Consider the following 21,273-nt stretch of genomic DNA (forward strand, 5'->3'; position numbering starts at 1 on the left):
GTGAGTACTTTACCTATGCTCTGAAGAAATATCCTCTGCTTGTTACATTTTCATATATGAATCCTATTCCTTAATATATAATTCTATTTAAGATCAACTTTAATGGATTTACTCCAAATTAGAGATCTTCTCACTTGTTTGGAAATCACAAAACAGAAATGGATATTGTAGTACAAATTTTGCTGTTTTCTTAGAAAAAAATAATCTGAATTTGGAAGAAAATTTATCCTCCACATATAGTTATGCGAATTATATTTGACTTTGGTAAATCACATTTAAATGGGCAACGTTTTAAATTTATATTTGTTACATAGCCTTTTAGGAGGTCTCCACTTTACCTGTCTTTCACATTGTTTGAAATATGTATGTAAAGAGTAGTTTGATATTTGATCATCTCTCTTAGAAACGTGCTGGACCATTTTATAGTATGATTTTATTCCTTAGGAAAAAAAAACCCATTAAAATAAGATTCTTGGTCTTTTTTCCCCCCTGCCGCTCAAGGATGCATATTCGCAATCAAATTTGGTCTTTCTACTTGACCAAACTTAAGTGCCGAGGTCTTAAGTTGGCACTGTTTTCTCCCTAATTCTTATAGATTACAGATGTGTCCCTCAGATTTAAAAGCCTCAGATCTAAGTCCCTTGGGTATTGATTTTCTCATTAGGAAATTATCATGTTCAGAAGTTAGGATGCTAACTAGTTCATGAGAGTAAAGCCTTCATTAGAACCATTTTAAGATCAAGCCAAAGTTGTAGAAGCTTTAACCTTTAAGAGTTCATGCTGACAATAGCATATTTGGAATGGCATGTGCACTTAGTTATATGAGTGGATTTCTCAGAGGTAGTGGATTTTGAAGTTTTATTATCTGTCATTATGTAGGATTTCCCCTTTCCTCTAATGACCTCCAAGTTTTCAACCCATACCAAATAAAATTTAAAATGGATAAAATTTCCAGGAAGATCCTGTTTCTAATAGCCATTCCTTTCTTCTTATTATAAACTTTCTATATGGTGATCTCTCTTTCTTTTCAGTCACTCATTGTCTATTTATTTCCCCTACCCAAACCTGCTCACAGGATAGTATACTGTAGTGGTCACGTACACCTTCATCATTATTATTATTATTATTTGGTTAAATTTAAAAATCACATTTATGTTAAAACAACAAGGATAAAAGATAAGGTCTCATACACAATTTCACAATTTTTCATCTGTTTTTATTTGTATCTGCTTATTTTCAGTCCTCATCCATATTAAGAAAATAATTTAACATAACTGTAATCAGAGCATAGATGTCATTCTGTGTTCTTTGTTTTTCATTTAATGTTATATAATAAACGATTTCCCACCACAAAGAGCTTGCCATGACCCATACAGACACTTAGGGAAGCCCTGGTGTGTCTTACCTTCTTTGTGTAAGAACTGCCATTAGTCTTCCTCCTGGTCTTGAGATACTGCATTCAAAGTTAACCTGAAGCTCTTACTGAGGGAAGGCATCCTTTCCGTCTTTTGTGGGAATGCATCATAACATCTCACCAATAACTGTGAAGTTTTCTGTAGGCTTCTGCTGCATCTCTGGCATCTACTGAGATGTTCGTAGAATTTTTCTTCTTTAATCTGTGAATATGTGGTGTTATTGGCAGATTTTCTGAACCATCTAGCATTATGAGGATTAAAACCTACTTATTCTTGGGCTTCCCTGGTGGTGCAGTGGTTGAGAATCTGCCTGCTGATGCAGGGGACACTGGTTCGTGCCCCAGTCCGAGAGGATCCCACACGCCGCGGAGCGGCTGGGCCCGTGAGCCATGGCCGCTGAGCCTGCGCGTAGGAGCCTGTGCTCCGCAACGGGAGAGGCCACAACAGTGAGAGGTCCACGTACCGCAAAAACAAAAACAAAAAAACCCCCTACTTATTCTTGATGGATTTTCATTTACAGTATAGATTAATATTTAATGGAGTCTTTCATTTGTGTTCATAAACAAGATGTCTTTAATTTTCCCCTTTTTATAATATCTTTATTTTGTTTTGGAACCAGGGATATTCTAGCTTTATAAAATGAGTTGGATGTCATATACATCTTCATGTGAAATGAAATCATTGTGTTACCTCCCCTAGAGGCATTTAAGTTTAAATTCTAACTAGGAGGAAAAATATTTCTATCCTTAAAATATTTTGAAACATCAGCCTAAGATAGCTGTTTTTTGGTGGGGAGGGTTTTTAGCTGTTTATGTCCCTAATGCCCTTTAAAAGGCAAAGTGATAGAGCTTCTCTTTCAGGCTCCACAATTACCCATTGGTTGCATTAAGCCATTAATGACATTGTTCTTCCTCCAGGTTTCTCCTTGGCATTAATTTTAGTAAGATTTTTATCTCTATAAAAAATCTGAGAAGTTAGGTGTGGCTCCACACATAATTTGAGCTACGTTTCATCTCATTTTATCCTATAAAAATAGTTCAACCAAATGTTAGAAACTCTTAAGTTTGCGCTTCCTGAATATCTGGTATGACTACCAATACAATTTCTTACAACAGAGGTGCTTACTTTCTTCTGTCTGTAACTATTCTTCTAAATGTATCACAATTTAATTAAACACAGAGCTTTTGAGCACCTACTGCGTACCAGGTACTAGATATTCAAAGATCGTGCTTTCAAGGAGTTCGAGCTTTGCTTTTTCATCCTTGTTCTCTAAGGCCCTTTCCTTTTCTGATATCCAGGTGCTTTTGTTTCTCTTTCTTTTTGTCTTTCTGTCAAAGCAAAGAGACTTTAAAAGGAACTTTTGAGTTAAACTGAAGATACTTCTATTGAGAAGGATTAGTACAGCTCTCTGAACTTGGGCCTATTGTTTATTTAGAACCCAGTGTTAATGAGAGCACAGTGCTTGTCTTGATTCTTATATGGGCCTATTAGCTTTGCTCTGTTCCATGGCCTTGGATCACTGCTCTAATGATTGATACTTGCTGAAGACCAGGTGAGAAGATTTGGTTGATCAAAACATTACAGAACCAGTGCAAACTGCATTCTTGCCAGGTATCATCCTTGTTTATAAAGGCAAACCATAATTTAGGGCATCACTCTTAAACAAAATTATTACTGAAATAAGCTACAAAGGAATGTGGAAAAGTAAAAGGGACTTAAAAAGCATTTTATTATGCTATTTTTTTTCTGTTCTGCATTAATTGGGTAATTCTTAGGCTAGTTTTCTCCATGTCATTTAGTTTCCTTTTTAATATCTTTAGATGCAAGATTGAGCTTTGCTGGCCTTTCTTTCTTGTTCTTTGGGGTGTTTGTGCCAGCTTTGGCAGCACTCATTGTCAGTGCTGGCTCAAATGAAGGAATGGCTGAAGGCTCCTTTTGGAGACCCACTTCACTGGTTATTTTAATTGCTCACAGGGATAATTGTTGAGTGGTACTATATAGGATAGTATTTCCCTTGCCACAGGGGTTAGGAATTCTGTCCGGTAATCACTCCTACTCCTAATGGATGAGAGTTTCTGAGTGGAAAGACTGGTAACTAGCTCTAGGTATCTCCCTAGAACTATGTGTAGGGCCCCTGACAGATTAACTCTGGGAAATCTGTGCAGCCACCATGAATACTTTTCCTCATTGATCTTTTGCTTCATATGGTCAGAAACAGAGAATTTGTAGAGTTTAAAATTAGCTTCTTAATCATCTTATTCTAGGACATGCTCTGTCATATAGCCCTGTGACAGCAAAGATTTTCTTTGCTTTCCTTTTTCACAGTCAGAGATATTAGAAAAACATAGGGATATGAGTGCTAAGGGCCCGGCTTAAGGAAAAACAAGTTTTTAAAAAACACTGCTATTGTGACTATGTCTTCTGTGGTGAAAGACTGTGATATACTGTATGCTGGTATTCTGTGAAATGGAACTGTCTATACTTTCTGACATATAGTGATGAAGAAAATTCTGGATAGAGCATCCATTAGATACATCCTCAGACTTAGCTGCTTCTCTGGATGGAAGTGAGGCTTCTGAGATACAAAGGTTTGTAGTTTTGAAACTTTTTATCAAGGAATAACTGAGTCACAGCAAGTTAGTAAACAAAAATAAATGGTGAACTTGTAAAAGTCATCTATTATTTATTTTATTTTTTTTAAGATTTATTATTTTTTTTTTATAAATTCGTTTTATTTATTTATTTTTGGCTGCATTGGGTCTTCGTTGCTGCACGCAGGCTTTCTCTAGTTGCAGCGAGTGGGGGCTACTCTTCATTGCAGTGCACGTGCTTCTCATTGTGGTGGCTTCTCTTGTTGCAGGGCACGGGCTCGCGGAGCATGGGCTCTAGGCTTCAGTAGTTGTGGCACACAGGCTCAGTAGTTGTGGCTCGCAGGCTCTAGAGTGCAGGCTCAGTAGTTGTGGCGCATGGGATTAGTTGCTCTGTGGCATGTGGGATCTTCCTGAATCAGGGATCGATCCCGTGTCCCTTTCATTGGCAGCTGGATTCTTAACCACTGTGCCACCAGGGAAGTCCCAAGATTTATTTATTTTATTTTATTTATTTTTGGCTGCATCGGGTCTTAGTTGCGGCATGTGGAATCTTCTTTGAGGCATGCGGGAACATTTTCGTTGCAGCGCGCGGGCTTCTCTCTAGTTGTGACATGCGGGTTTGCCTCTTCTCTAGTTGTGGCACGTGGGTTCCAGAGCGCGTGGGCTCTGTAGTTTGTGGCACGCAGCCTCTCTCATTGAGGCGTGTGAGCTCAATAGTTGCGGCATGCAGGCTTAATTGCCCTGCAGCATGTGGGATCAAACCCGTGTCCTCTGCATTGTAAGGCAGATTGTCTAACACTGGACCAACAGGTACGTCCCAAGGTCATGTTTTAGAATTAGCTTTATAGTTGCAGTTTTTAAATTGTAAATCAATGGAAATAAGTGGGGTGGGGTTGTTTGTCAATTGTTTTGCTTTAAAAAGTTTTTGTCACTTATTGAAATAAAAGTGAGATCAATTTTGAGTAGCCATCTAGACTAAATTAGTTAAAATGGAACAAAACAGAAACTTCTACTACTTTGGGAATCATCAAAATGACCTCGACTTCTTTGCTAATACTGATTGCCTTAAAGGCCCCATTTCTTCTTCATCCTTCCTTATATCTATGACCTTTGCCATGAAACTCTAGAGTGCCCTTCCCACTCTGGATAGGGCATTCTGTCTCACCTCTTGCCTCTGGGATCCATCATTTAACTTGCTTTGGCCAATGGGATGTTAGCAAATGTGACACAAGTAGAGGCTTGTAAAAGCACTTGTGCATTTCTGTTCACACTCTTGTCCTTTTCTGTCACCATGAGAAGAACAAGCCTGGGCTAGTATGCCAGAGGATGAGATATATGGTGCAGAGTCGAATTACTCTAGCTGTCCTATCCAAGGCCATCCTAGATCAGCCAAAAGCCAGCCAACCATAAGACATGTTGGTGGCCTCAGTTAAAGCCAGAAGAAGCACCCAGCTGACCTGCAAACGTATGAACTAATTAAATGCTTATTGTTTTAAGCCACTGAGCTTTGGGGTGGTTGAACCCGCAGCATTTTTGTGGCCATAGATAATTGAAACAACCTCAGGTAACCTTTTTTTTTTTTTTTTTTTTTTTTTTTTTGCTGTACGTGGGCCTCTCACTGTTGTGGCCTCTCCCGTTGCGGAGCACAGCCTCTGGACACACAGACTCAGCGGCCATGGCTCACGGGCCCAGCCGCTGTGCGGCATGTGGGATCTTCCTGGACCGGGGCACGAACCCGTGTCCCCTGCATCGGCAGGCGGACTCTCAACCACTGCGCCACCAGGGAAGTCCCTGTAACCTCTTTTTAAAAAGACTCAAATGGGCAGATGTCACAGATGATCCTGAGTGATTTCTTGTTGTTCCAAAAACAATATACATTTCACATTGATTTCAGGAAATTCCTAGATCCAACCACTCAGTGATACTTGAGTGAGATTTGATTTAAAGTGGAAGATGTTTTCTTTGTGGGTTGATTTTAGGAACTCTGGAGATAACTCCCCACCTAGTCTATATATTCAACAAATGTATGTTAGCCTTATAGGGCACAGAATCATTCAGTCCATCAAGAAAGACAAGGCAGAAAATGGAAGTAGTGAAAGTAATTAAGTTAAATTCATATGGTAAGAAACACAAATGCCGATATATCCATTGTCAACAAATTTTGACTAGGGAACAGTGGTGCTGGGTGGAGTCAGTAAAATAGAGGGGAAGAATGAGGTTAGGAAAAGGGAAACTGAATTTTCTTTGGGCCAGTTAAAGACAACATAGTATAAAAATAAATGTGATTGAAGACTGAGCTTTAAAATCTTGACTCCATTTATACTCTGCAAGTGCAACATATTAGAGTGAGAGAAAGATTCGATGAAAAGAGCAAAGAGATAGTTTTGTTAGGGGCATGGTACTTTAATTCTTTGTGCTTTGAAATCAAATGACTATTGTCTTTTCTATTTTCAGACTCTCTATATAGTATTGCTATTTCATTCACTTTCTTTTGTGGTAGAAAGAAGTCTGCTTTTTAATGAATATATAAAAAGTAGCTGGCTGAGAATCAGAGGCTCCTAGACTGAGGCAGGGCATTACTGAACACATCTTAACAGTTATGGCCCTGCATTCGTCTGGACCTGTATTCAGAGAAGGGGTGCGGCTGCATGGGGGATCTGTACTTGGTTAATTCATCATATTACTTGGAAAGGTCCTTATTATTTTGCACAGCAGTGTGGTCACCTGGCGGTAGGTCATTAGCATTTTAGTCTTCTTTTCTGCACAACAATGTACAACATGCTAATTAGAGGGCTCTGAAAGCTAAGTAACCTGTTTTAAAATCAAACATTTTAATTTGAAGCTTTAATGGCTGTTTTTATAATAACTGGCTTTATTGGGGGTAAAAGCACTTCTCATGTTCCACTAGCAAGGCAGAGTATAACAGAAGCTGACAAAATTAAAAACCTCATAATGCGACCTTTGCCTGGGATAAAAGGCTGTTTCATAACAATTTCCTTTTGTTCTTTGTTTAAGCCATTACTCTAAAAGGAGCCTCCGATTAATCTAAGTAAATGCATCATTACAGTACTAATCCATGTCCTTCTGTCAGTGTCTGTTTTAATTAAATAAGAAATGCTAGCAGAAAGATATCACGCACAAAGCTGTGATTGGAGAAAGCAGCACTGGTTGATCAGGGAAAGATTAAAAAGGGCTTTACTGTTTTGTCCATTTGCATAGCTCCAGATGCCACAGTGTTTCAGGTTGAAAGAAAACTTACAAAAGAGTTTAACACATTTCACTCTTATAGATTTAAAATAATGGGATTTACCAATGAAATTCTAATCATCCAATTTATCACACTTTAGACATTCCAAAGCAAGGAGCAGAACAGCTTGGGGTGTGTCTTTAAAACCTTTTATGCAATGTTGTGTTGTATCTGTGAAAACATACCTGCCCAATTTGCATGTGTTTCTTCTTATTTTGGGTGAATTGATGGTGAAACCTGATTGTGGATATACAATGTGATTTTTTTTCCCTCTTTTTATTGTATCTTACAACTTCTACTCTAGGGTTTTTTTTTATGGTTTTCTATTGTTAATATGTTAGGAATTTGGGTGCTTAATTGGTTGTTAACAATGAAAAGTAAGCTTAATAAATGCTTATAAAATGAATGTATCTAGTTAATATTGCTGCACTGATACACAGAAACTCTTCTTAGCAGTAGAGTTGCAGAATTCCCGTGGTGAGGGCTTTCTCCATATATGGGCCATTATTTGATGTAATGAAAAGAGAAAGTGTGCAACAGTGAGATTGTTAATTAATTTAGCCTAACAAGATGAAGATAAATGAAGCAAAGAACAGATTGAATGAAGCAAGAGGTCTTATTTACAATTTAATACATTTTTATATAATGCAGATTTCACTTGATAAAAAACAAACAGACCCCACCCCAAATACCTACAAACAAAAAAGTATACTCCCTCCCACCACAATTCAACACTGAAATTCTGACCTGACTTTACAGAAAACATGTACCGTGGCTCCATATAGAAGACATTTTTACAGTGTGTAAACAGTGCTTTTCTACTGCTAAAAATTTTACACTAGTTAACCTTTAACTTCAGTGTTTTATTATTCTTGCTATAGGCTGGGATGACCATAAGAATAATCATCCGGAAAACTTCGGGTTTCTTCTTCCCCATGTTATCCTGAGACATCTTGTGACGGTTATTTAATAATCATTTTATTTTAATCCTCTTTTTACCAAAGGAAGGAAGCCCAAAAGTGAGGAAAAAAAAAAAAAAGGAGCTGTGAGCCTTCTTACATGTGCTTGAATCTGTAGCAATTGTGCAGAATTCTTAAATTAGCATTATTTTTTAAAGTCTTTCTTTCAGAGATTAATGAGCTTTACCCAGTATTTGACCTTTTATCATTCTTGCTTTCTGCTCAGAAGTACTTCCTTCCTTCCTACAGTAGCTAGAAAAGACCGTCTCTTATCTTATGTTACTGTAGGCAGTGGTAACAGGGCTCTCTACAAATGGTGTTATTATGGTCACTGTGTTTTTATCTCAGGGGTCAGGAACAAATCCATGCAACTGCTTCTAAGGATTTCAATAAATAGGACTTTTTATCCAGACAATCGCCTTTTATGTTACTTTTAAACAAAACTACTAGTCCATCAAGAGTTTCAAAAGAAAACAATTCTACAGAGTGCCGGTATGGCCGCACAGACCAATCATCATGGCACCCATTCTCCAGTCCTTTATTTTTCAAGTCCACAACAATAGGTTGTTGATTCAATGGACAAGACCAGAACAATTAAGTTCTCTGTTTAGCAGCAGTGCAGCATTTTAATGCCCTTCTCTAATAATGGTCTCATTATTGTTATTCTAAGACTGGGCCTCAGGAGGAGGAATATTTGCTGGAGGTACGTCATTATTTTGCAAATTTCGATTAGCTCATCATGTTGTCTGTAGTGTGAAAATCGTAGCTAATTAGGGCAGCCAGTTAGACTACCAGCTTTTGAGCTTATGAGTTAAAAGGTAGCATACTTGATAGGCCAGTGATGTGAAAAAGGTGGTAAAAAGGAGGATTAGAGCAGTTGCCTTAGTAACTCCAACTTCCATCTGTGAGGGAACAATGGACTTGTGTTTCTCCCCCACCTTGGTGTAAAAATTGGTTTTGTTTTGAAAGGACAGAGTTCTTTTTATGACAATCTGGAATTCAGCCCAACTGAGTGTAGTTTTAGTTGTTAGGAGAGACCATTGAGGATAGGAAAGATGAAAGGTCATGGTGAGCTTCAAGGACGTGAAAGGTTGTTGTCTCATGTAACAATGGTAGATTGTTTTTTTTCTGATATTTCTAGCCAGCCCCTAAGTCAGGTGATGGAACAAATACCTACGGTTTAGTCAGGTGAAACAGGAAAGAGCAGGGGAAGGAAAGGAGAAAAACGGGGTAAGAGAGAGTTTATACTTTGTTAAAGAAAGAGGGGTAACTTCAATTCGCTTTTATTAAACGAAGTGATATTTCTTTGTCACTATCTCTGAGATTCCAGTGTGCTTTGGATGGTTTGCCTCTGTGGGCCATCACATCTCTGGGAAGCTCTCCAATGTGTTAGGAAATGTGATTTAAGCTTTCTTCCTGAACTCCCAGGAGGACCAGTGATGCGATACTTAACAATAAATTTAGTTGTTGTAGCTTTCTCACATTATTGGTGTTCTTAAAAGGTTTTCCTTCAAAATGCACACTGAGTAAAATGAATGATAAATATGAAAGAAATTTGTTATACCACTTTACAGGGTTTTATCATAAATCCTATGACTTCCATCACAGAAAGTTTACAGGAAACTGTTTAGATGTTGCTGCAGTAGCAACACAAAATTTTCTCTCTGTACATAAGAAAATGCCACAATTTTAAGAGCTATTGGAGGTTTTGTATTACAGAGGCGGTGATAGAAAAGGATTGAATATGGTGCTGTTTCTTAAAAACCCTCAAAACCAAATCACTCTCTCTGGATTTGAAATACCTTTATTTCAGCAAAATAAGTGACTTCTATTTTTCTTCCATATTAATATTAAAACATTTGGTTGTGGTTGTTGTGTGTGTGCTTGTGTGCAAGCTCCTGTGTGAGTGTGTGTGTGTGTGTGTGTGTTTAGAATCAGAGAGAGTATAGGAATACTAATTTTTTAAGCAGAAAGATCATCTTTTGATGATCAAAGGAACCTTCATATTTCTCCCTCTCTATTGTCCCCAAACAACCCTTGTGTAATTGAAGCTGGACTTGGTCCAGGGGGTTAGGGAGATTTTCAAATTCTCTTTTAATCCCAGGTCTTTGTTTTCTTACTTTTACTAGCCAACTATCCTTATTGCTGTAGCCCTTCTTTTTCTGAGAAGCTGTGTTCATTTAATTTATTGTTGGTACTTCACAGACTTGAAATAATAATATCACGAAATTCTAGAGCTTAAGGACTTTTGAGATCATCTAGTCCAATTCTTGTGTTTGAAAAATAAGAAAAGTGAGGCCAGGATGTTGAAATGACTTGCCCAAGGTAACTCAACTAGTTGAGGTAGACAAATAGATGCCGTTTGCTATACTATTTAAATATAAAAACTTGAACCAAAGGAAGAATGAAGAAACATTATAGGGACATGTTGAACTTCTTTACTGGTCTTTTTAGTTGCTGAGGGGAGATGGAATCAAGCTAGCGTCTGGTGTTGGGGTTAAGATTCAGATCAGATTTTTTTATAACTATTAAAGTTCCATTTTAAATAAATGAAACTTTTTCCTGACAATACCCCCCACACACACACACACAATCCCCGACATGACTGGGGAGAGTTGTAACCTAAAGTACTAGCATAGCACTCAGAATCAGCAGACTTTGTCGATCCAGGCACTGTGTGAAATACTTTCATACACGTTATTACAATTTAGAATTGAAACACTTTTTCTTTCCAGTGTGGCAAATTAGTTAACTGTTCTGTTTCTTAGTTTTTGCAACTGTAGAAAGGGACTTGATGTTATTCAACTTCATTAGCTGTGTGAGACATAAAATCAGCGTATGATTGAAAAATGCAGTATATATTTGACAGATATTATAAGAGTGTAAATTTGTGCTTTATCCAAACAGATATCCTGAGGAAAATATGAACCATAATATTTAGATCAAAGAATATGACATATGTTATTTTTGGAACGGTTTAGAACATATTTAGAAAATTTGGACTATAGAGGATAAAATAAAAGAGGATAAAAGAATCTGTTATTTCACCTTATTATTTCATAATTAAAAAATTACTCCTAGTAACATTTTGGTATATTTCATTTCAATCTTTTATCTATGTGTGTATGAGAAGAAAGAACATGTCTAGCTTGTTTACTACCCTCTCTTCAGTGCCCAGAACAGTACGTGGCACTTGAAAAACAGTTGTTGGGTAAATTTTTAAAAAAGGCAAAATTGCATCATACTGTAGATACATTTTTGTATTTAAGAAATAATTTTATTGGATTTTCCCATGTCTTCAAAAATATGATTTTAATGACTATATCATATACCATCATATGGTTGTACCACAATTTGTTTTACCATTAAGTTATCAATTTCCAACTTTTCACTATTATAATGTGAAGGTTAATTTATAAGGATATCTTCCACTTATTATTAAAGTGGTAAAATTTAAAAATTGATGATAAAAGTCCTTTATGATCATAGAACCCCACCAAACCCCATCACCTCTTTCAAGTCTTAGCTTAGATGTCATATTCTCAGTTGAGGTCTACTTTGACCACCCTATTTTAAAATTGTTACCTTCCAAACATTCCTCATCTCCCTAATGCAGGTCTATTTGTTTCCATAGCCTTTATCAACTTTTAACATACTATATAATTTGCATGTCTGTTAAATTTATTTGCCATTTTCTCCTTTTATTTCCTATAATATAAGCTCTAGATAGTGGAGAATTTTTGACTGTTTTGGTCAGTTATATTCCCCAGTGTCTTGCACAGTGCCTAGAATATAGTAGATGTGCAACAATATTTGTTGAATGCATTTGTTGAAACTTTAAAGGATGGAAGTGTCTATTTTTTAAAGTCAAGAATCAGTCTCTTTCTTTTTTCACATGGGCAACTCTCATCAACCTATTTGTGCACTGGCCAAGGACTTCTGTTTTCTCAATTTTCATTTGTACACATTATTCAGTTAAATTAAATCATAGCATTTGGCTGAATCTTGGATAGGCCATGTTGGATACAGACTAAATGTCTTGAAACAAATGCTCCAAGCTCTTTCCACTTGAAGTCACTCTGAACTCTAGCTTTAGGGAGGTGGTTCTGGACGAGAAATGTCACCAGTGTCATGCCAAATGATCTTTTTCCTCGTCTAGAAGTCCTTTTGGTAAGACTCTTAAGGTTTAGGTCTGACCTGGGCAAACTCAGGTTAACCTGATTACTTACATTTTTGGATGATTTTACCTTATTCTGCTCCTAACTGATATTGGTCCTATTCTTGAAATTTTCTTAGGAAAGACGTTTAACAAACTCCTGTTTACTTCTTTCACTGTATTTGATTTATACTTTCCTTTAAAAATAATATAAAACAAAAAAAATCACCATTTTATGTCCTTTGTGGGTAAGTGTTAATTATAATCTTTATTAATAGCAATTTATATAGCTACAATAATCCCTTAAATTTGTATGATCTTTATAGTTTTAAAGCTCTTTAATAAATATGATCTTGTTTAATTATCAAAATAATCTTAGATGCACAGGGCATGTTTGTTACACCCATTTAGGGAGGGACCAAGGCACAGAAAACTTCAGAGACTTAATCTAGATCATAAATCTAGGAAATGGTAAAGAGGCCACTAGAATCCAAGTCTTTTGAGTTCTACTAGTCCAGTACTATTTTTCTTTTAATCATTTTACCTTCTTTCCAGGTTAAATAATCATCGTTTTGTTGACGTTTCTTAATAGATTTCATGAAAATAAAAACAAATGATTAGAATTACACATTTTTTCGCTTTATTTTACCTGCTTTACTATTCCAATTCTCAAGGACTTTCCTCTTTTTCCATAGTCATTGTCTTTTCCCTCATTCTAACTATTTACATGGGCTTTTGTAACAATTTGTGAAACCACAGGCTGCCATGTCTGTCTTTTCACCTTTTAGCTAGTTGTTCATTTCACACCTCTAGATAAGACTAAGCAAGTTCTGTTGATTGTAATAGGTATCAGGCAGACTGATAGTGGTCCACTGGGATGCAAACAGCCTTGGGAGAAAGTTAATGTAGTAGACAGTACATTAGGTAAAAGATTGGACAATGCACACTAACAAGTGTAGTTCATGTATGTAGAAGAGAGGTATAAAACAGGAGATAAAAGCAAGACAAAGCAAGAAAAGTCTGGGAGCAAGTGGTAAGATATTTAGGAAGCTAGGCCACAGTATGGCCATAGACGTCAAGTGGAGTTAAAGGACAGATTCCAGTTTCTGAGTAGTCTGCAAGTGAAAGGTTATCAAATTCACAGAAGGGTCATGGTCTTAGATGGACTAGTGCACTCAGGTATAGGAAAACAAGTAGAATCCTAGTATTGGAATCAAAACAAAAAGTCAGGGTCAAACTAGTAGCAAGAGTAATTAATGTCATTCTGAGTCCCAGGGGATTGTGTTGGAGCCTCTTTAGGACGAGATCAGAAACAGTCCTAGAGCAGTGGCTCTCAAATTTTTAATGTACATAAGAGTCACCTGGGCTGCTTTGGATTTCTGAAGTGGGGCCCAGGTGTCTGTATTTTTAACAAGAGCTCCACATTTTTCTGATGCAAGTTTCTACTGATCACATGTGGAGAAAATCTCCATAAAGCCTGAGGTGGCACCTATAGTAGGATAAGGGACCAAATAATCACAAATCTTGAGAAACAAGGCATTTAGAGGTTGAAAGTCAGACCTTTCTACTAAGAGAAAAATGTATCTGTTTTTCTCAGAGCTGATTTCTATTTATTTGCATGTCAGAAGGCAGAAAACATGGGCTGATATGAACTCGGCTGGTGTGTTGTAAGCCTATTATGTTTTTCTCCTTATGTATATTGTATATTGAGTGCTTTTGTAATATCCAACATAAAGATTTGTACGTTTTAGTGTAAAAAAAAAGTAAGGCTGATTGTTCTTTTGTGCCTAATCTAAACTGTCTCTCCTTTTTGCTTTCCATTTGTTATCTGCATAATTGAATTTCTCCTTTTCCTTCCCACGTCATAAATTGATTAGCATGAGTTGGGCAGACTGCTGTAATGCTAAGGGTTAACCAGAAGAGAATTACAAATGAACTATCTAGAAAGTTGATTATTAATCCAGCTAGAGAAGAAATATGCTTTTACTTAGCAAGAATGAGTATCCGAAGAGCTGATAATATTGTTCAGGCAGTGAGGTGGAATGGCAGAGCTTGGTAAGTAAAACAAAACTTGGGATTAATCTTTTATATCAGTTTTTTAAAATGCCTAGAATGTTGATATATTTAAACAGCTAAATCTAATATGAATTTACAAGCTGCCGGAACAAATCTAAAAAGTTCCAAATGTGTTTGTTAATGAGATCCCCACATAGACTATCAGTAAAAGTTAACTGAAAAGTATTTACGTAAGTAGATAAATATATTTAATTTTGAATATTTATAAAAATACGTGATTAGATTTGTGATTAAGAACCAGGAAGTGGGCATGGAGGAACGATTTCTATAGCAATCTAAGTCCAAACCTCTAACTGAAGAATATTGAGTGACATGTTGTTGTTTTTTCACAAGAGCAAGTTCTGGATTCTTAGATATGAAAATGAAAATATAATTTAAAATATAATATTTGCATAAAGATTCAGTGAGATATTTTTCAGACTTCTAGGTGACAAAAATTGTCATAAGTTCTCTTATTTTCTGGGTCCTAGTACTCATTTCATCCTGATGTTTAATTTAAGGACCTTTCTAAAGACAGCTTTTATTGTATTTGTGAATTGGAAGGAAAGAGAAATGAGAGGATCTGTGCTATTTGTACAAAGAAAATTAAGTGAAAAGATACGATTTTAATAATGTTCTTCCATCAAAGACTGCTCCTCCTGTTGTAGAAGAAATTTGATGTCAATATTCAATTCTATAAGATTGAATTTTTCCATAAATTACTTGATCTTACAAAAATGAGCCTTTTACACATAGTATGCACCATACTGAATATTATTGCAGCTTTATGCAATAATAAATCATTCCAATGTAGCATTGTACTTAGAAGTTAGTAAACTTATTAAAATCGTGCACCATGAAATGCAGAATTTTAACCTTTTCTTTAAAGGTATTTCTTTAGTGTCAATAAAAAGGCCTCAAATTAACATTTTGTTATTTAATGCTTACATGAGCACAAAAAGAGTGTGTTTTTAAAAAAACTATAAATATTGGAAGTATATGTTATATGTGTGCATGTGTGCATACCAGAGCACCATTTGGCCATATACACTCAGCTTTTTTTAAGTTCTAATGTTCTGACTCATATTTAGGACTGGGAATATAAACTATAGTAAGTGAAATAATAAAGACAGTAGTTAAAATTTATTGAGCTCTTGTGTGCTAAATGCTATGTTAAATGCTTTATCTCATTTAATCCTCATATTAACTCTGTGGTTGTTGGAAAGCTACAAGGATTATAGTGTATGCTAAAACAAAGAGTAAGCTAATTAAAGAGCCTTTAACATCTGATGCTAAAAGTCTAGAAAATAAAGGCCCATGAAACAAAGCGTATAAGAGGGGAGATCCCTAAATTCTGTGTGCTTGTCTTTCTCAAAATTAAGAAGATTGAATATGAGCCTGGGAAAAAAAAATAGAAGGAAATGAGCCAGTGATTCTTAGCAATCATTAATTCTTTAAAAAATTTTTTATTTGAAAATTTTAGTCATACAAAAATGTATGAGGAATAGGTTAAAATACCTATATAGTTATAAGAAATGAAACATTACTAATACAGTCAAAACCTCCTGTGAAGCATTCTTCAAATTTGAAGGATTCTTCAAATTCAAGGTAAGCATTCTCTTGAATTTGGTGTTTATCATTCCCATGCTTTTCTTTATACTTATACTTAAATTCCGTATTCATTATATATAGAGGGAAAACTCTACTTACCATTCTCTGAGATCTAAGAAAGACCTTTTCTTGGCTTCCTATTACACCTTAATTAAAACAAAATCCTTAACACAATCTGCAAAGCCCCAGCCCTGTAAAATGTGGCCCTTGCATTATCAGGCTCAGCTCTTGCCTTTCTCCTAATGGCTCTTTCTGGAATAGCTGCTATACTGATCTATACCCTCCAAGTTTTTTCCTGCTCTAAGGTCTTCATATTATGCTGTCTTCTCAACTGGAATACACTTCTCTTCTCATTTTGGGGACTCTGCATTCCTGAACTGAGCTTTCAAATTGTAAACTTATAGAGCAGTACCAGTGTCTATAATCTTAATGTGGAGACACTGTAATGGGCTCTAAAAATCTGGAAATTTTATTTTTATGAATTTATTTATTTATTTTTGGCTGTTTTGGGTCTTCATTGCTGCTCATGGACTTTCTCTGGTTGTGGTGATGCGGGGCTACTCTTTGTTGTGGTGCATGGGCTTCTCATTGCGGTGGCTTCTCTTGTTGTGGAGCATGGGCTCTAGGTGTGTGGGCTTCAGTAGTTGTGGTGCATGGGCCTAGTTGCTCCACGGCATCCTGGACCAGGACTCGAACCTGTGTCCCCTGCACTGGCAGGCAGATTCTTAACCACTGTGCCACCAGGGAAGCCCAAAAATCTGGAAGAATTTTGGACACACATTTGAGGAAATACATATGGTACTTTTGCATAAGAAAGCCATGAGGCCACTTATAAGAGTTTTGAGGTGGGTAACTATAACTAAAATATTCATAGTGGTGAAGGTTGCTGTAATATTGGTAGGCAGTTTCATTTTTTTAGGGGAATATAGAAAAGGTTATAAGAAAGGAAAAAAGAAAATGAAATCAGTCTGAGAGGAGGGCTAGGGTTTTCAAAATGTCAGAATATACTTATGTTGTACTCTATGTAAATCTTTGCTGGCATTTGTAATTAAAGTCCAAGGCCAAAAGATTATGCTGAAACACTGGTTTTGTTGTTTTTTCTTTTTGGTTGTTGGTGTGGAAAAAGGAGATAAAAAAGAGAATTTAATTAAAATGTTTTAGGGTTAAAGGAGGGGATTTGTAGGTGTCTCTTTGTGGTCACAGAAAGTGCCATTATTATTAATAATATTGTACCTTACATTTTTATTTTTTACTCCTTATATTTTTAAATGAGCTTTTTCATATATTATCTTATACATTTCTTATATTAACCCTGTGAGATAGTTAAAGCGGGGGTCTTATTATCTTCATTTTATAACTAGGAAAACTGGGAACAGCAATCAGACAGAAGCCAGGACTGACTGAAAAAAAAATTCCTAGGTATAGTTTTGTAGACAAGACTAATATTCACTCTACTTCTGCCCCTCCAAAAAAGATTGGAGGGTATAATTAGATTCTTTTAAAGACCAGGATGATTAGGTGGATGTCCTTTGTAGGTTTTCGAGACTTAAACGTTTTATTTTTTCTAATTTCCTAAAGTTGCAACATAGTTAACCATCTCCAGCAAACAGAACTGAGATGGTTAAATGCATATAGTTAATAGATACACTGCAAAGCCTATTCTAAGTTAAGGCTTATCGGGTGAAGTTTAATGGGTGCAGTCCTTGCCTGATATCTTAGAGCTCCAAGAATAAGGAGAAATAGCTGTGAATTTATAAGAATGAAATATCATAAAATTTGGAGTAAATAAACTGTAGCTTAAATAAAAACGTGATAAATCAAGCAGAGGGTACAAGCCCCTTGGATGGAAACCCAAGTCACATGGACTGAGGATGGACACATTTTGGTACTCATTTAAAATACTGTTTTTAAAAGAACAAATGGAAGGCAGTGTGTATGTTGCATATATACTTGTGTGCAGGCAAATGGAGGGGTATTTCTTTGAGAACAAAGAAATGCCAGGAGGTATTTGTAGTGATTAGCCAAGAAGGCTGTTTGCTGCATTTAAGGTAAAAACCAAATCTTGTATTTTTCAATTGGACAAATATCCTGGTTACAGAGAAATTCAATTTTTCACTCTTTATGGGCCAGTAAGCACTAGATTCCCTTAGGTTAAAAGGAACAGGCATATTGACTCTGAAGAATAGAAGTCTTATGAGAATCTGATATCTATCCTGAGATGGCTAAATTGCTGCTATAGGGAAAGAGTGTGAGCTGTGGAGGGCCAAACCCAAGTTAGCAGGTGAAAGTCACAGGGAGCCAGAATCACAGGAACAGCAGAATAAACATTTTGTAACAGCTACAGTTGTCCAAAAATGGAATGAACTTCTTTGTGGATGTAGTGAAGGCCTTGGTACTAGGAGGAATTAGGGAGGAAGATTAAAGTGTTGGGTTATAACAAGTTGTTTCAGTCTTGAAGTTTATAAGAAGATATCCTCTATGTGTTAACTGTTAAGACAAGCATGTGAGTCAACATAACAAAGATATAGTCTTATGTGAAGACAAGGATCAATGTCATGAAGGCCAGGTTTACTTTCTGCGTTGCTCAGCCATATTTACTCTAGTATGTCAGTTAAAAAATTGGTGGATTTTTATCTGTAGGTAGCCATTTGATGCCTGGAATTATCCCAGGTAAGACCTTTAGTCTTCACCAGTTATTCCCAAATCTCAGAAGAACTGGTGTAAGAAAATGGAATTGTATTATAAGGGGGTAAAGAGAAATCAGTTAGTTTCTCCACTGGGTCCAGATCTGGAGAAGAAGAATTTAATATGATTTAGGGAGAACAGATTTAAAAATAACACTAGGGCTTCCCTGGTGGCGCAGTGGTTGAGAGTCCGCCTGCCGATGCAGGGGACACGGGTTCGTGCCCTGGCCTGGGAAGATCCCACATGCCGTGGAGCGGCTAGGCCCGTGAGCCATGGCCGCTGAGCCTGCGCGTCCGGAGCCTGTGCTCCGCGACGGGAGAGGCCACAACAGTGAGAGGCCCGCGTACCACACACACACACACACAAGAAAACAAAAAACAAACCCCACTAAATTCACTTAATTACCTTTAAAGTCTCTTGAGCTGTGGTACACTAATAACATAAATGATCACATTTTTAAGCACCTTAGAGATTTTCTGTTATTTCAGTTTCTTCTTATTCAGGTAATACTTTCATTTCAACAATCAAAAATATTTAAAAATTACAGAATTAATACACAAATACATTCTTGCTGTATAGTAGTGTGTGGCATATAGCAGGCAATCATTAGATATTACTTGAATGAATAATTATTGAAAAAAAAAAGGGAATTTTCCTTAATGTCTCTCCCCACCCTGAATTCTATTTCTCTCCCCGAACATATTCACTATTTTCAATCTGGTTTATATCCTTCCAGACCTCTTTCTATATAATAATATACCTATATACACAATTATTTAGAAATAGGCAGTTTTGTTTTGTGTGAGGGTAACACTTTTACAGATATTGCTTTATACGTTACATATCCTTTTTTTTTATTAAGATTCTGACTTAGACCTTTGTCATTTTAAATAGCTTCACTTTATTTTCTTCTATGTAGTATTTTATACTATGTATATATCATTGGTATAATGATAGATATCTAGGTTAGTTACAATTTAAGTATTCTTAGTTGAAATTTTAGGTATTTAAAACTTAGGGGATGGCAAAATGTGACTGTATTCTTTTAAAATACATAAAATGGGCATAGGAAGTTTCTACCTGATGGGATTATGAGAATTAGGGACACTGAAAGCAAAAGATTAGAATGTGTAAAGGCATAGAAGAGTGAAAAAGCATGATATCATTTACTCCTTCATTAAGGCAACCCAAGAAGTCAGAGGATAATTGGTAGTGAGAAAAGGCTACTTTTATCCATTTAAAAATTGAGTGGGGATAATGACTATAAATTCTGGACAAAACACAAAAAAACAACTATCTGAAGATACTGGAGACCAATCCAAAGCAGGCTAAATCTTGAGAGGAGATGACATTTGGAGGAAGGGATACTAGGTAAGTTTGTCATTTTCAAGGTTTCCAGTATGAGGGCAGGCCTCAGTTTATAGAACTCCAGTAGAAGAATCAGCAATCTTTCTGGTCTGGAGAACCAGGAGAGCAGACTTTGGGGCAACCACAACTCCTGGGAAGTGAGGAGGTAATCCTCTAAAAGAAAGAGTCACAGAAAGTGAGTCCCAAATTCTATGTGTAAACTTTGCTCCAGTCTCTGACTGATCCCCAAACTATGCATGCTCAGAACAGGCTTTAAGCAGCCCACATAAGGCTAAAAGAACTAAACAGATATTTGAGCTGCTGCCCACTGCAGGTGAGACAGAATATGCAGTTTGAGCCTAAGCAAGTAAGCACTTTGCTAAAACAAACAAACAAAAAAATGATACTCTTTAGAGCACTATAAAAGAATCCAGAGTCTCCATGACATAATGGTCATGATGTCTGAGATATAACCCCAAATTACTCAACAAATGAAGAATCAGGCAAATGTGAAAAAATAGGGTATTTCAGCAGAGAGATAGAAATTACCAAAAGAACCAAATGGGAACTTAAAACTGAAAGATATGGTATCTGAAATAAGAAAATAACTTTATGGGCAAGTCAGTAGAATAAAGATAACAGAGGAAAAAGCCAGTGAAATTGAAAATAGATCAATATAAATGATCTGATTTAAAGAACACAGAGAGAAAAAAAAATTAGAAAAGAAATGAATATAACATTAGGGATATGTAAAACATTATTAAAAGTTCTAACATATATAAGTCCCAGAAAAAAAGGAGAGTGATATTACGGCAGAAAATAGTACTTGAAGAAATAGTGGTTCCAAATTTCCCAAATTTAGTGAAAGATATAAATTTACAGATTTAAGGAGTTCAGTGAACTTCAAGTAGGATAATTGCAAAGAAAAATACACCTAGGCACATTAAAATAAACTACTGAAAGCAAGAAAAATGTATAGGTAAAAGTTTTTGGTAAAGACCAAGAAAAAAGAGAACATAACTTACCAATATCGGGAATGAAAGAGGAATTCTCAGTGAAGAATTAATAGAGATTAAACAGATGATAGGGAATGTTATGAAGATCTTATGCCAAAAAATCATACAGGCATATTTTGGAGATATTGTACATTCAGTTCCAGACCACTGCAATAAAGTGAATATTGCAATAGTCACACAAATTTTTTTGG

General features: G+C 36.2%; 1 protein-coding gene across 12 annotated transcripts in view; it reads left to right on the forward strand.

Annotated features, from left to right (window-relative positions):
• SOX6 (SRY-box transcription factor 6) overlaps positions 1–21,273 on the forward strand; it is a 631,442-nt gene that overhangs the window by 168,043 nt on the left and 442,126 nt on the right. The gene's annotated exons all lie outside the window — the stretch shown is intronic.

Source organism: Pseudorca crassidens, chromosome 9 (assembly GCF_039906515.1).
Source record: "Pseudorca crassidens isolate mPseCra1 chromosome 9, mPseCra1.hap1, whole genome shotgun sequence".
Classification (NCBI taxonomy): Eukaryota; Metazoa; Chordata; class Mammalia; order Artiodactyla; family Delphinidae; genus Pseudorca; species Pseudorca crassidens.